We start from the raw sequence: 14,849 nt of genomic DNA on the forward strand, positions 1-14,849 counted from the left end.
CCCAGGCATTGTTCTAGGTGCTGGCGACCCAACAGGGAACAAGATATAACAGGTGTTTTGCTTCATGGAACTTAGAATCAGTCGGGGGGAAATAGACACTACACAAGCAAACAAGTGCATAAGGATTATTTCAGGTTGAGTTCCAACAAGGAAATAAAACGAGGTGATAAAATGGAATATCTCGGAGATCTACTTTAAGCTGAGATACGAATGATATGAAGGAGGCAGTTATGTGTTGAGCCTGGGAAGGGAGTTCCAGAGACAGAATAGCAAGAACAAAGGTGTTCTAGTGAGAAAGGGTGCTCTAGTATTATAGGTGTTGAAGGTGTTATAATGAGAAAAAATTTGGTGTTTGGTGTATTAGTCAGGATTCTTCAGAAGAAAAGAGCCAACAGGATCTCTCTCTCTCTCTCTTTCTGTTATCTATTTATCTATCTATTATCTATGTATCTATCAATCATCATCTCTAGATTGATTTATTGATTTTAAGGACTTGGATCATGCAATTGTGGGGGACTAGTGAATCCAAAATCGGATGGGGTATGGCTGGCAGGCTGGAGACTCTGGAAATAGTTGCAGTTCATGTCCAAAGGTCATCAGCTGGGAGTAGGTTTATATATTTATATATATATATATTTATATATATATATTTAATATATTAAATAAATATATAATATATATTTATAATATATAAATATTTATATTAAATAAACAATTATTTATTATAATAAAACAATATTATTTTATTAATAAAAATATTAATTTTTGCTCTCTTAAGGCCTTCGGTTGATTGGATGAGGCCCACTCACCTGGTGGAAGTAATCTGCTTTACTCAAAGTCCACCAATTTAAAAGTTAAGCTCATCTAAACAACAGTTTCATACAACATCCAGAGTAATATTTGGCTCAGCCAAGTTGACACATAAAATTAACCATCACATTTGGGAAAGAAAAAGAAGTTAAATGTGACTGAAGTATGGTGCAAGAAAAGGGGTGATAGAAAATGAGGGCAGATAAGAAAACAAAAAGAAAACGAGGGCAGGTAAGTGCAGTGGGAACCACTGGGGCTTTTGAAGCATGAATAAAATGTTCTGGTTTACATTTTACAGACTCTTTCTTTATGGAGAGCCTGATTTCACAGAAGCAGAAGAGAGGATTCAGCTAGACAAGTTTGGTGGTTCTTCTGGTAGTTTGGGCAAAAGGAAATGGTGGTTTGGATTTGGGTCTGATAGTGGAGAGAGAGGAAAGGAGAAGGATTCTGGGTATATCTGGGACACAGATATGACTGAACTCAGACTGAATGTGGGGCTAATGTAAAGGGGCCCCTTGCTTACTCCTGGGACTTAAGTAAGATGGGGAAGAATGGGAAGCACATGCTTAGGGATTTTCTAGCAAATAAAAGGTAGTGGGTATAATGTCTTTAAAACAAACAAAAAACCCACTTCTGTGTCTTCTCATATCTACAATTTATATCAGTAAAATAGGTTCTTTGTTAAATGGATGAAACTTCAGTACATTTGGAATTGCCTACCCATGTTTTTCTTTAATTAACTATAAATCTTTAAGACACGTGAGATAAACCTCTTTCGCACATAGTTTTCTTTTAGCTGTAATTTCAAATGCAACAATTGGGTATTGTGTACCTTTTTTGTTGTTTTTGTGGGTTTCTCTGCTTATAAAATCCTAATTGCATCATTGGATAATATATTACAATTAAACTTAAGATAGTAATGGTTACAAAAGATATTGCAGGTATATTTCAAGTTGGTATTTCCACAATTATAAATGCTCTGCAATTTCAAATGTATTATAATAATATTATTATTTTTAGTAATTCGGTTATGAAAATGAACTTAAAAGACTTTAATGGCAGTGGGAAAAACAAATGCCTTCTCTACTGATGCAAACACACTTCTAAATGCCTATTCCAGTATCATCTATACTTACACTCAAATTATGTCTATATTTAAGCCAAACATATCTTAAAGTTTTTCTGCTCTCAAAAGCTGGTTTAAATTTTGGGGGAGTGATTAGATCTACCTAAATAGCAGAACAGGAAACCATGTCCTAAATCCAGTTAATTGAAATATTAGCTAAATAGAAGCAAAGCTGGGCCTGGGATGTGGATTTCTCTACTTGCTGCCGGGAACTTGATACTGTAATCTGTATATATCCTGGCTGAGCTGAGCAATGTTCAACCTTCAAATCATTTACTCTTTACCGGTTACTTTCCTAACCCAAACATTCAGCCCTTTGAGGTGAAGAAGGAGGTCTTATTGATCATAACATCCCAGTGTGTGGCATGTGTCTGGGCCAGGCATTTATTAAGGTGCTCAATGAACAGTCCTGAAAGAACTGATTCATTCAATTCATTTGAGAATATTCAGCTATTTATTTTGAAATACTGTAGACTCAGCTTTTCAAACTGTGGATTCTGACCCATTAGTCAGTCATGAAACCAATTTTAGTAAGTCTGATGAGAATTTAAAAATAATTAAGTGGAGTAGAATATAATAGAACAGACAGCTTTGCAAGCAGAAAGCTTCTCTTTTTTTGGTGAAACTCTTCTTTAAATTATAAAAATATATGAATATGTGCATTAGGTTGCATTATAAACTGCATTTCTCACAGTGGTTTGAAATAAAAACATTGAAAAATTGGTCTAGGTTTTAAAGTTAAAATGACCATGTTTTTAAAAAAAGATCCAAATTTATGAAAATTGTGCCTAATAATGAGACAAAGAGGGACTATATGGAAAAACTGAGGCCTTACTAATTACCTACATTAACATAGAATTAATGGATCTCATCTCATTTACCAAGTATATAGTGTGCACTTATACATGCTCTTGGCTAGGTGTTTGTGTGGGTCAGTCAGTTAAGTGACTCTTGATTTCAGCTCAGGTCATGATCTCTTGGTTAGTGAGATGGAGCCCTGAGTCAGGCTCTGCCCTGACAGCGTGGAGCCTGCTTGGGACTCTCTCTCTCCTTCTCTCTCTGCCCGTTCCCCACACGTACACCCTCTCTCTTTCTCAAAACAAATATATAAACATTAAAAAAATGCTCTTCACTAAATACTGTGAGGAATATAAAAATACCTAATATAAGGTCCTTCTTCTCAAAGAGGGTGACAGCACTCAGTGGGAAGAGCTTTAGGTCTCTAGCTACAGCCTTTCTTTTTTTTTTTTTTTTAAGTTTATTTATTTTTGAGACAGAGAGAGACAGAGCATGAACGGGAGAGGGTCAGAGAGAAGGAGACACAGAATCTGAAACAGGCTCCAGGCTCTGAGCTGTCAGCACAGAGCCCGATGCGGGGCTCGAACTCACGGACCGCGAGATCATGACCTGAGCCAAAGTCGGCTGCTCAACCGACTGAGCCACCCAGGCGCCCCTAGCTACAGCCTTTCAATCAGGAAAAGATCCTCTTCTTCTTTGCAACTTATGGCCACCTATTTCCAAATTTCATAGCTCAAGATCTTAGTACTACAGTAAAAATAAATTATAAGTTAATTAGCATTTGTCGGCTAGTCCAGTAATCAAATTGCCATTTATTATTTAATTCTGATGGCCAACTGACTTCCAAGTGAATTTTTGGTCTAAAACCTGTTCCTAAGTTGGATGTTGCTTCAACAATTTTTTTTTTTTTTTTTTTTTTTTTTTTTTTGGTAGCAGGGCTTGCTATGCTCGAGAGGAGTTGGCAGACTTTTTCTCTAAAGGGCCAGATAGTAAAGATTTTAGGCTTTGTGGGCCATACACGGTCTCTACTGTAACTACTCAACTCTGACTATTGTAGTGTGAAAGCAGCCATAGATAATATGCAAATGATTTGTTCCAATAAAATTTTACTTATGGGCACTATAATTTGAATTTTATATATTTGTTATGAACTACTATTCTATAGATTTGTTTTCAACCATTTAAAAATGTGAAAAACATTCTTAGCTTGCAGGCCATGCAAAAACTGGCAGTGGCTGGATTTGAACTGAACTACACATTGTCAACCCTGTATTAGAGCAACAACATATTTTTTTCCCAGGAGATTTACTGTAAGGGTTTTGTGTAACTGAATCAACAAAATAAAGCACTAGAAACTGCCTTTTTTTTTTCTTTGAGAAAGAGAGAGAGAGAGAGAGAGAAAGAGAGAGAGAGAATCCCAAGCAGGCTCTGCACTACAGTGCAGGGGCTGGAACTCACAAACCATGAGATCAATGACCGGCTAAACCGACTGAGCCACCCAGGCACCCCAGCACTAGAAACTTGTCTTAAGCCCAGAAACTGTCTCATTTATTTAAAAAAAACAAAAACGAAAAAACTAAAGTTTAAAAAAAAAGTCAGATGATATATTGTAACTTCTAAAAATGTACTGAATGTCTGCATAAATAAGTGATTTAAATAATATAGTAGACTATCTGGTAGTCCTTATCAGGGAAAACTGGTTTTAGGTCATCTGTCTTCTGGTTCTCATGTGAAGCGTCTCCCTCCTCTATCAGATTGGATGACCACGGCTTGATTTTATAAAGGTCACTGAGTGATTTCTTTGTGTGTGTGTGTTTATGTGTGTGTGAGACTTGGAGGATTCAGAAATCACATTTTTTTACTTGCATAGAATAATATTCAATAATAATAAAAATAATAATCAAATAATAATACTAATCAAAATGGCCAAGATTTATTGAGTACCTACTGTGAGCCAAGAATTGTGTGATGGTTTTATAATACTTCTCATTCAATCCTTACAATATAAAGAGGTAGAATATAGATGGAAAATGATAGTGATTGATTTAGTCAAGGTCACATGGCTGGTGAGAATCCAGATAAGATGCTGACTTGGTCACCACCCTGAATCTGCTTAATTATGGCAACACTCTTTAGGTTAGACATGAAACATTAAAATCACTGTTTTGGAATGAGTAATGTGTCTTCTGCACACCATATATAGAATTCTCAATTTACCTAACTTTATTAGAGTTATATTAGACTATGTCGTCAAAGCACTGATTTGCTCCAATCAGCATTATTTTACATGGTAGAACTGAATTGGCCCCAAGCTATTTAGTTTCACATTTTTCTATTACCTAAATATTGATGGTTCCCCCAAACCTATCATTTCACCACCTTCTTAAAGACATGTTTTTACTAACAAAATGTTTTACATGATTTCAGGGATCCAGTGTAGGAATTATATTGAAGCATGGGTTGAATGATGTTCACACCCACAGAAGTTTATTATAATTCAATAACTGTAGTATCTAATTCTATGAGATACTGTATTTACAGGATTTAAAAAGTCATTATTTTCTGTAAAAAAGTAAAGTATTATATAAAGAAAGCATCACTAATTGGTGCTTACTAAAGAATTTTTCTTTTAATTATAGTTAAAATATATTAAAGTTAATCATATACATCATTCAAAAGAGTATTAAGAGAGAATTATAGTCAAAAGGAGTTTACAGTTCTCCTTTTAGCCAATTTATCCCAAATTGGGTAAGATCTCTCCTTGGCAGTGGGACTATAATTTCAATTGTAGCAGCTAGATAAAAAACAGTTAAAGCTAATAATTCATGTGTGTGACTTGATTCATTTCTACTAGATTTCATGAATGAGTTAATATGAACTGTAATGCTTTTTACATCAAAATTTCAAATTTTTGGAGCTAGACATTTTGAAGCTAGCAAGAGTAAAGTCATAGTATAAAATCATTTCAAGTTGGCAGTTCATATGAGTTCCCAAAACTTCACTAGGACATGCTCACATCTTTCATTAATTTCAGGTCAAGATTTATCTGCAATCAGTAAATAAAGGCTTACAGAATATAGTTCCATTGCCAAATGCATTAGCTTCAAATGTGATTTTCTTCCAGTGTGATTTCTTTTAGATACAACACAATTTCTTTCTGATCCTGAGCATATGGGCCTATGCTAATATGAAACGGTGTCTTAGAAAGGTTATTTTTGTTTTCTGCAGGGAGTAGTCATCCTTTGACCTATATTCAATACATGACACAGATCTGATTGTGCAACAACCATTAGCCTCATCTGAAATTCCCTAGTTGGAGGTCAGGGCTCAGGTCAGGGACCATTACTCTTGGGTGTCAGAGCTAAACTTAATTAATGCCTTTTAAAAATATATGGATGATATTTTGTTCCCCTTAGGATGTATGAAAATGGCCTGTGGAATTTATCCTGAAAAACGTTAAAAACAAGAATGGTTTAGTTGTTTGACATGCCCCATCACCTCTTTCTCAAATCATCAGCACTGCCCAGTGCATTTGGCTTTTTTCCATGCCTCTTGTTCAGTTTTTTTTTTTTTTTTTTTTTTTGTTAAGGCACAGATTCCTTCTGTGCACCTTTCTGGTCCTCAAGGCACCCTCTGGTCAGCCATGGTACTTTGAAGATGGGCCCTACCCCCTCGTGCTGTTCCAGAGCCCAGAAATGTTTAGCAATCATTTTCCAATGAGAATTGGCAGTTGTCTGCCAGGAAGGGATGTCATGTCAGCACGAGTGTCAGAGAACGAGAGAGGTTTCTGAGGGAGTAGCTGGCACATCAGTTAGGGCTGGGGAAAATGAAAGGTGCTAGGGCAGGCAAGAGGAAGAGGGCAAGACGCTCTCCAGCAGATAGCTTTAAAAGTAATTTTTAACCAACATTCTTTAAGAGCCTTTTGGAAAGCAGATCCCCCTTTCCCAGAGGCATCTGCCAACTGACAGTACAACAGGAAAAGAGGAAACTACTTCCGAAAAGGCTTTAAAAAGAGACTTTTAGAGGCTGTTAAAAAGACATACAATCACATTCTGCGTAAGCCTGTTTAAGCAGCAGCTTACTGCTCAGGCTGGGCTTCTTTCACTTCACAGCCTGCTGTTTCCCTTTACCCCCCAACCCGCCACCCTCTCTCCAGAGCCCTTCACCCAAGAACTAAGCAGCCCCTCTGTTTTCTGCCTAAGCTCCACACAGGGTGGGTACACCAACAGCTGTTCTCTTGTGTGTGGTCTGGAGATGTGGTCTCAAATTTTACTTTCATTCTTGCAGTAAAATGTATACTGTCCCACCTCCTAATGTCTGAGACATGCACTGTTTGGGAGATTTCCCAATGGTATATTGCAATCTTTGTTCTGTGCTTTCACTGTTTGCGTTCTAGTGACCTTTCCTACCATCCATTGTCCAGCCAGTGAAGTAGCTTACATCTGTGGTTTCAGATTTAAGGAAGATGCATTCAAAGTGTCCCCTACCAGCCCTGTTTGAGAATTTTCCTGGAGACATAAGGTTCTCAGTGAAGGTAACAGGAATTATGTTCATCATTGTGTCTGCTGTAATTAGCATACAGTAAGCAAGCAGTCAATACTTGCTGAAAATATGAATGAATACATGAATGAGTGGATATGAATGAATATCGAAAGAATACGAGGTAGGAATAGCAAAGGGGGGGCTTTCAGGGGTGCCTAGTTGGGCTAGAAAAACAGATTCAATCAACTGGTAGCATTGATTTTTAGAATTGTAACTCATCTCCCTATTTTTCATACGCAGATACCATATTGGGAAATGTTTCCCAGAGAGCAGAATTTTGGGACAGCAAAGCCAGAAAGGAGGAGAATCAGTACAAGAAATTGTTATCAAGTTGGCTACCACTTCATGAAATCATCCTAGAAACCCTACGAAATGCATCTCAAGACCATATCTCCTGGGGAAGAAAGGGAGAAATACTTCTCCTCAGGTTCGCACCTCCCATTTGTTAAAGTTTCACCTCATCGGACAAATTGCCAGCACTTCTGGGTTGTATATGGTTTTAGCGTAAAACAGGTTCCTGTGGTGTCTCACTCTGTGCCATCAACATAGAAGCCCCAGAGTGGGAGGGAGGGGTGTGCATGGCACAGGACTGACACAAAGCACCGTCAGGTTGCACCTGCAAGAAGTGGGTCAGAACCTGTGAAGAACTGGTTGTCATGGCAGTGGCTGGAAGGAGAGACAGGCGAAGCTGAGGAGATCTGAGTGGTATCTGATACAGTCTCCAATACTATGATCCTGCATGGAGCCTCTCATTTTTAGGAAAAAAAAGTGTAAAATCACTTACATTTGAATTCATTAAGTTGAAAACTACAATTTTAAGTATTGTGTTTAGTAATGTAAATTGAATGTACTATTAGTGAAACCGTATCATTATAGAGTTAGAGAAATAGAGAATTTGACTCATCTGGCTCTCTTTGTGTCTTCGTCTGTCCTTAGTTTTGATCAATACATTTTCAGGAGACCTTAAAATTGGAAACCTGCCAGGAGGGACCTGTGATCTGATGTTTTCTGCACTTGTGTTAGGGGAAGGACTGCAAAGGAATTAGCCTGGGCTTGGTGCAGAGTTACCTGGACTATGTTTCTGGGAAGTCTAAAGTCGGCTATGGAGGTGAGCCAACTGATGAATTTAGGGAAGAACCAGAGCCTCAGAGCAAAAGCATGTCAGCTAAGTTGGTATGAACAAGTGGTGGAGTATGTACAATCTAGTCTTCCATGGTCTACCATAGGGTACCTCAGACTTTTTGGTTGCATGTCAATGAAAGTAATACTGAAAAATCTATGTATTTCTTCCATTAACAACTAAAATATTTTACTCTAAGTTGTTAAAAATAATGCAATTCCTGGCCAATTGTAAATATTAACATTAAAACAAACTGAAATCACTTAAAAATATTTTTCAATGGAATCTTAATACAGTAACAATTCGATAGTCTCATTAAAAAATATGTAAGATCATTTTAATAGTCAGAAATTTTATACCATTCCTCTTTTGAACTCATTTCCATTTAACCTCCCCCACATATTTTAATGTAATGTGTTTTTCATGCTGGAACGTCTTATATTGATCACATATGCTTTGCAAAAATTATGTATATGAATTAAAAATGGAAATTAATATTTTTTTCTGAAAGTCTAATAATTTTGTTCTGAACAGATTTAACTTTATCATTACGACACAAGTCAACTCGGCGAACTTTTGTGGTTATATAATCATATTTCTACACATAAAAGTAACTTTGCATGAAAAAGGTTCATGCATATATATATACATACTGTATATATACATACATATATACATATGTATACATATATACTGTATATATATACACACACACGCATATATATATGGTCCCGAGCCCGCAAGCCTAAGGCCCGGCCGCCGCCAGCGCCACGTGCAAACACTGCTGGGGATGAGCGTACAAGCTCCGGCGGGGGCTCGCGGCGCCCAGGCAGAGGGCGGAGCGAGCAAAGATGGCGCGCCCCGCCTCCGCTCCCTGACGGCGCGTCCTAGGCGCCTGGATGTGTCCCAGACCTTAGCCTGCCCCCAGGCCAACACATAGGACTTTTTCCACGCCAAGGTGGAGGTGTGCTTCACGCTGAGGTGTGTGCAGCGCCTAGCGACGCGGCCCGCTAAGAAGTCTCTCTCCCCGGTGTGGGACCCAGGAATGCGACCCCTCTGGCCACCAGGGTCAGCTGTGCGTAAAAGCTCCCTTCGCGGGCACGTCGGGGCTCTGGAGCCTGGCAGGAGGAAGGCGTGATGGTGGCGCCCACCGGGGAGCGCCGCAGAGGGAGCTCGGGGAGGGCGGCCGCCAGTCACCGTCTGTGGAGGATTCCTCAGCCCCCACGTGTCCGTCGGAGCCGAAGCCGGTCCTCCCGCTGCAGCTGCGGGACGAGCAGAGGGGCTTCTCCCGCACCGTCGCAGACCCCGCGCCCCTGCCCGGCTGCTTCCCCGCTGGACCCTGGGGCTGGTGAGTCTGTGCGCGGGAGTCCTTCAAGGGGGGGTGGCTTCTCACGTCGGTTCAGCCTCGGGTCGGGGGCCCCGCCGGCCTTCACGCTGGATGGCCTGGGGCTCCTTTCTCAGATGCGGGGCTTCAGAGCGCGGAGGAGCCGCGTGGGGTTCACACCTCTTGCTCCGCAGGGAGAGGCGCCGGGTTTTGAGTGCCCTCCTGACCTGCCGCCGGGCCTGCGCTGGGGATGGCCTTTTCGCGAGGGTGTGCCGGGCCTGTCTTGCCTGCTCCCAGGGCGCCTGCTCCCCTAGGAGTCACGCAGCCGGTGTTTGAGTGTCTTCCACCGGAAGCTGTTCCGTTTGCTGCCGTAGATTGGGTGTATTTGTGGGAGGAGGCGGGCTTAGCACCCTCGTAGGCCGCCATCTTGCACTGGAACCTCCTTACCCCATTTTATTTGCGTGTGTTGCTGCGGCCCTTGCTTTTCGCTTTTCTCCAGTCACCGCCGCCATCTTGAACTGGAACCTCCTTGCCCCATTTTATTTGAGGTTTTTGGTAGCGGAGCTGATGTGTCTGTATTCTCACGTGAGCACCGTGTGTTGCTCAGGCCCTTGCTTTTCTCCATCTTGCCATCCTGCACTGGAACCTCTTTACCCCATTTTATTTGCGGCGTTTTTGGTAGTGGAACTGGGTGTGTGTGTGTGCGCTCACGTGAGCGCCTTGTGTTGCTCAGGCCCTTGTATTTCTCCGGTCACTACCACGTGGATGAGGGGAGGCTGGCAAACAGGTTAAAGGGCCATCCACAGGCCAGGACAACAGAGTGCTCCAGAGAATTCGCATTGATCATTTTTACTTCATCTTGACCACAGTCAGTTCACACCTTTGCAAGCCCAGATGAGGAGCCCCGCTCAGGTTGCAGATTTTCTGGGGAACGGTGCTGAAGAGGCTCTGAGGAAATTCTGAAGTTAAGCCATATTTGGCACATTCACTGTGTCAGCCAAAACAGGGTTCAGTGAGAAGAATTATGGGCATATTGCCCTCAGTGGCACGTTACATTGTGACATAAAAAAATGTGCTTCATTTCAGTTAGTGAAATTAGAAAAAAAAAAAAAAGCCAGCAGCATGTTAAAGATACCCCCAAAACCTCAACTTGACTGAAAATTTGAAGAAATAATGATAACAATAGTAACAGCAAAAGAAACACTTAGCATTTGGGGGCTGTTTCCCACAAGCTCTGTACTCTGCTTAAGTTCTTTGCGGCATTATCTTGGTAACTCCTCATAACACCCTTATGAAATTGAAACTACCATTATCCTCATTTTATTGGAGGAAACTGCACTAAACGAAATGTCCGACAGGGTCTCCTGCCTGTTGCGTCAAAACAGTCAACCTGGGACTCCCTTTGTCATGCAAAAGTAGGACAGTTTAGGAGTTTAATGATCAAGATGCTCTCTTTCCTCAAAATGTCACCAATTACTCATCTCTTGATTAAATATTAAGCTTGTATGGTCTTCGTTCCTTAATTCTGCCCTCAAATTGTTAGGCCAGAAAAAAATAAATGAATAAAAGAGATTTTTGTTATAGTTAAATATTTGCAGAGAGGTGAACTCACACTGTGGCAAGGTCAGCTCTAAGGGAATACAAATAAGATTAGGGAAAAATATATAAGCTTTTAGACCTTAGACTTTATTACAGGATGTTTTAGGAACATCCTGTTGTGTGGCATACATCGCATCCACATTAATGCATTAAAAAAAAAAAAAAAAAATCTCAGAACCCTACTTTGGCCTAAAATTACCCAGACAACAGGGGCAGAACTCTGTTGGGTTTTCATTTTATGTTTTACAATTATTTCTTACTGTTTTAAGTTGGATTTAGATAAACATCTGCATTTCAGCTTATTTGCCTTTCAGATAAAACCTAAAATAAAAGGGGGGTTCTTAAGGAAAGATTCAGGTTATTTTTAGCAATAAAGGAGAAAATGTTTTGTGATTCTATTTTTAAACAACATTTTCAAAAGTTTTCTTAAAGCTCCAGTGGTTAGGACAGTGCTAAAGGCAAAAATGTTGCTTAAGAAAACACTTCAGAACATGTTAGAAAAGTTAAAGCCCAAGCCAAACCCCCTGAGAGCAAGAAAAGTGCTCACATGGTATGGTGTCCTTTGAATCTCTTAAGATTATTTTCTAAATGAGACTATGGGAACAAAATGAAATTATATTTTCTTTCCAGCTAGTTAAGCCTCCAATGGCTAGATGAAAAAAATGTTTTCTTTTTGGACAGTGATGACTTTCTAGTCAGTCTATTCCCAAAACAAATACACCAAAACCCTGCTTTGTGCACAGAGTAAAATGAAATAGGAATAGAGGTCATTCAAATGCTGTAAGTATCACTCTAATTGCCATTTTGCAGGTAACCCTCACTTGGTGGACTAGGTGGATTTTGGTCTTGTTCTTTATTACCTCTAACTATCATTTATGAAACTGAATTCCATTGAAGCCCTTACTTGTATAATACAGTACAGGAATCAAGGAAGCTGATCTCAAGAATGGATCTTAAGTCTAAAGAGCCAATTAGCAAATAGGATTTCTAAGCAATTAATAATGTAGTAAGAGTGGTTGTATGACCCAAACTGGCTTAATAGGACTATCTGACTGAAGGGCATTGCTCTTACTTCTTGACTGTGAGAGAGGTTTCTCTCTCTTCTGCCAGACAAGAATAAGGAAGTATGTGGCCCCCCTTGCCACTGGCAACCTTAAAGTCTGAGAGAAATCCCTGGTTGAGTGATTTTGATGCTGAAGATGGGAGGATGGAGGGACAGAAAGATCCTGAATTTTTGACCACACCACTTAAACCTGCCTTCCTATGGACTGTCTCTCATGTAAAATGTAATTTTATTTATTTCTTAATGCAGTTTGAAATGGGATTTACTCTTACCCGTAGCCCAAAGCATCCTAATACACAGGCTGAAAACACTTAGTGAGAAAGAGTAATCAGATCTTTAGGATGCTGAACGTGAATTACTATAGCTTGCTTTTCTGATCACCTTTCCTCTGTTAATAGGCTTAGTTATTGGCTTCCCCTCCACCCCCACTAGCTAATCACTCCTGAAAATCCTTTAATTCTCTACTTACCATTCTGAAGTTGAAGATGTGAAGTATGAGAGAGGACTGACCCTAGGCAGTTTAGATTACTTGTGTTGATGAGTGATGTTACTGATAAGAAAGTATTAATCAAGAGAATAGTCAAGAGGCAGAGAAGAATCTTGGGACTCACTGTTTTAGTTTTGGTAAATCCTGAGTTTCTACTACTTTTCCTTGGAAGTTACAATATTCCACAGTAGTGAGGTGTAATAGAAAAAATTGACAAGAGGGGCATCTGGGTGGCTCAGTGGCTTAAGTTCCGACTCTTGATTTCGGCTCAGGTCATCATCTCATGGTTCATGAGTTCGAGTCCCAAGTCAGGCTCTGTGCTGACAGTGTGGAGCCTGCTTGGGATTCTCTCTCTCCGTTTTTCTCTGCCCCTCCCTCTGCTTGCACTCTCTCTCTCAAAAATAAATAAATAAACATTAAAAAAAGAAAAATTCGATAGCCTATATCACCATACTTATTCTAGTCTAGAAAATCACTTATATGAAACAAACTACTGTATAGTATTGATTAGTAAGTTTAAAATTCTCCATGTACCTTAGACTTCAGGCTGATGGATATCACATTAAAAGGGGAAGTATAAAGAACATCATCCAAACCTCTTCCACTTCATCTCACAACCTTACAAAACATTTGGCATGCTCAGATAGAGCTGGGTTGAACTGCATATTTCATTGCCAGGCAATATTCATGAAGATTCTATTCCATGCATTGACTGCCACTTAAGGAATGAAACAGGACTACATAATCAGTTGAATTAAATTCAATCTATTTTGTACAGCTATGTTCAAGGTTATAACAAGGTATGTAGAATATGGTATTAAACTTCCTATAGAACCTTAAGAAACATTGCCAGGGTGAGAATTTAAGGGAAAAATTATTTTCCTCACTGAAAATTACACAAGAATGTTCCACAGACTGTTTTGTAGATTCAGTGTGATGTACTACTGTGGGTGGATTATAAACCAAAAGATAATCAAGGTTTATCATACTAGTCTACACAAAAGAGAGAAAATATACAGCCACAGTTTTCAGCCTGAACACATAAATAAAAACTGTAAACAATTCTATGTCTTTCTTGGTGTAGAGTAACCAGGCAAAAGTCAACTTTTAGATAAGAAGACATCCTAAATAATAATAATAACAATAAAACCCTCAAGTATTGTATTAGGAGACCTGCCAGTTACAGGGTTTGTAACTCTATTTCAGATATTTGGCCAAAGTCACCAAGGTTGTCCTAGGGATATCACTCTTCTGTTGGATGTATCCCTTTGGCCTGGACAGTCTGGAAGGCTTGCACTGACTTTCTTGTGTTGTGAACAAAGGAAATCTGATTATAAGTAACGAAAACAAACATCCAACATGAATAATGTAAAAACATATAAAGGTAGTCTGGAATAATGTGTTCTTGCTGTATGTCAAAAACAGTGCTAGGCCTTAGTGGTAAAATAAGTCCCAGAGACTTTGTTTTCCAGGTGCTTACATGTGATTTTATTGGTGAGGCCTAGATTATCATGCAGAGACTTTTGGACAGATGTGTTTACAGTTGCACTGAGATTAAGGCCTGTTATACAGTCATGTAGTGAGAAATCTAAGCCAAAAGCAGGACAGGTGAGTGAAGGTCAGAGGAAGCTTCTTGGAGAAATAGACTTTTCCCTAAAGATCCAGTGAGATTTGGTTTGGCCAGGTGAAGATGGATGGGGATACCAGAGGTAAGCAACCAGAATAGCTCTTCCGGTGCACACCAGCTCAATATTAGTACTGAGTTCGGGTGTCAGCCATTTAGCAAAGGTAGATCCTAATCTGTTCCATGACTGAAGACTCAATCCTGACAGAACACCTATCTGTTCATTAAATACGTTTCTAAAATGGTAGTTTCGAGCAGTCCTATTTAATATTAAATACATATTGGAACTGACCTGACATCAAACCATGGTGTTATCTATGGCACCCGACACAATGCCTTGTACAAAAGTGTTCATT

This window comes from Panthera uncia (assembly GCF_023721935.1).
Source record: "Panthera uncia isolate 11264 chromosome A1 unlocalized genomic scaffold, Puncia_PCG_1.0 HiC_scaffold_17, whole genome shotgun sequence".
Lineage (NCBI taxonomy): Eukaryota > Metazoa > Chordata > Mammalia > Carnivora > Felidae > Panthera > Panthera uncia.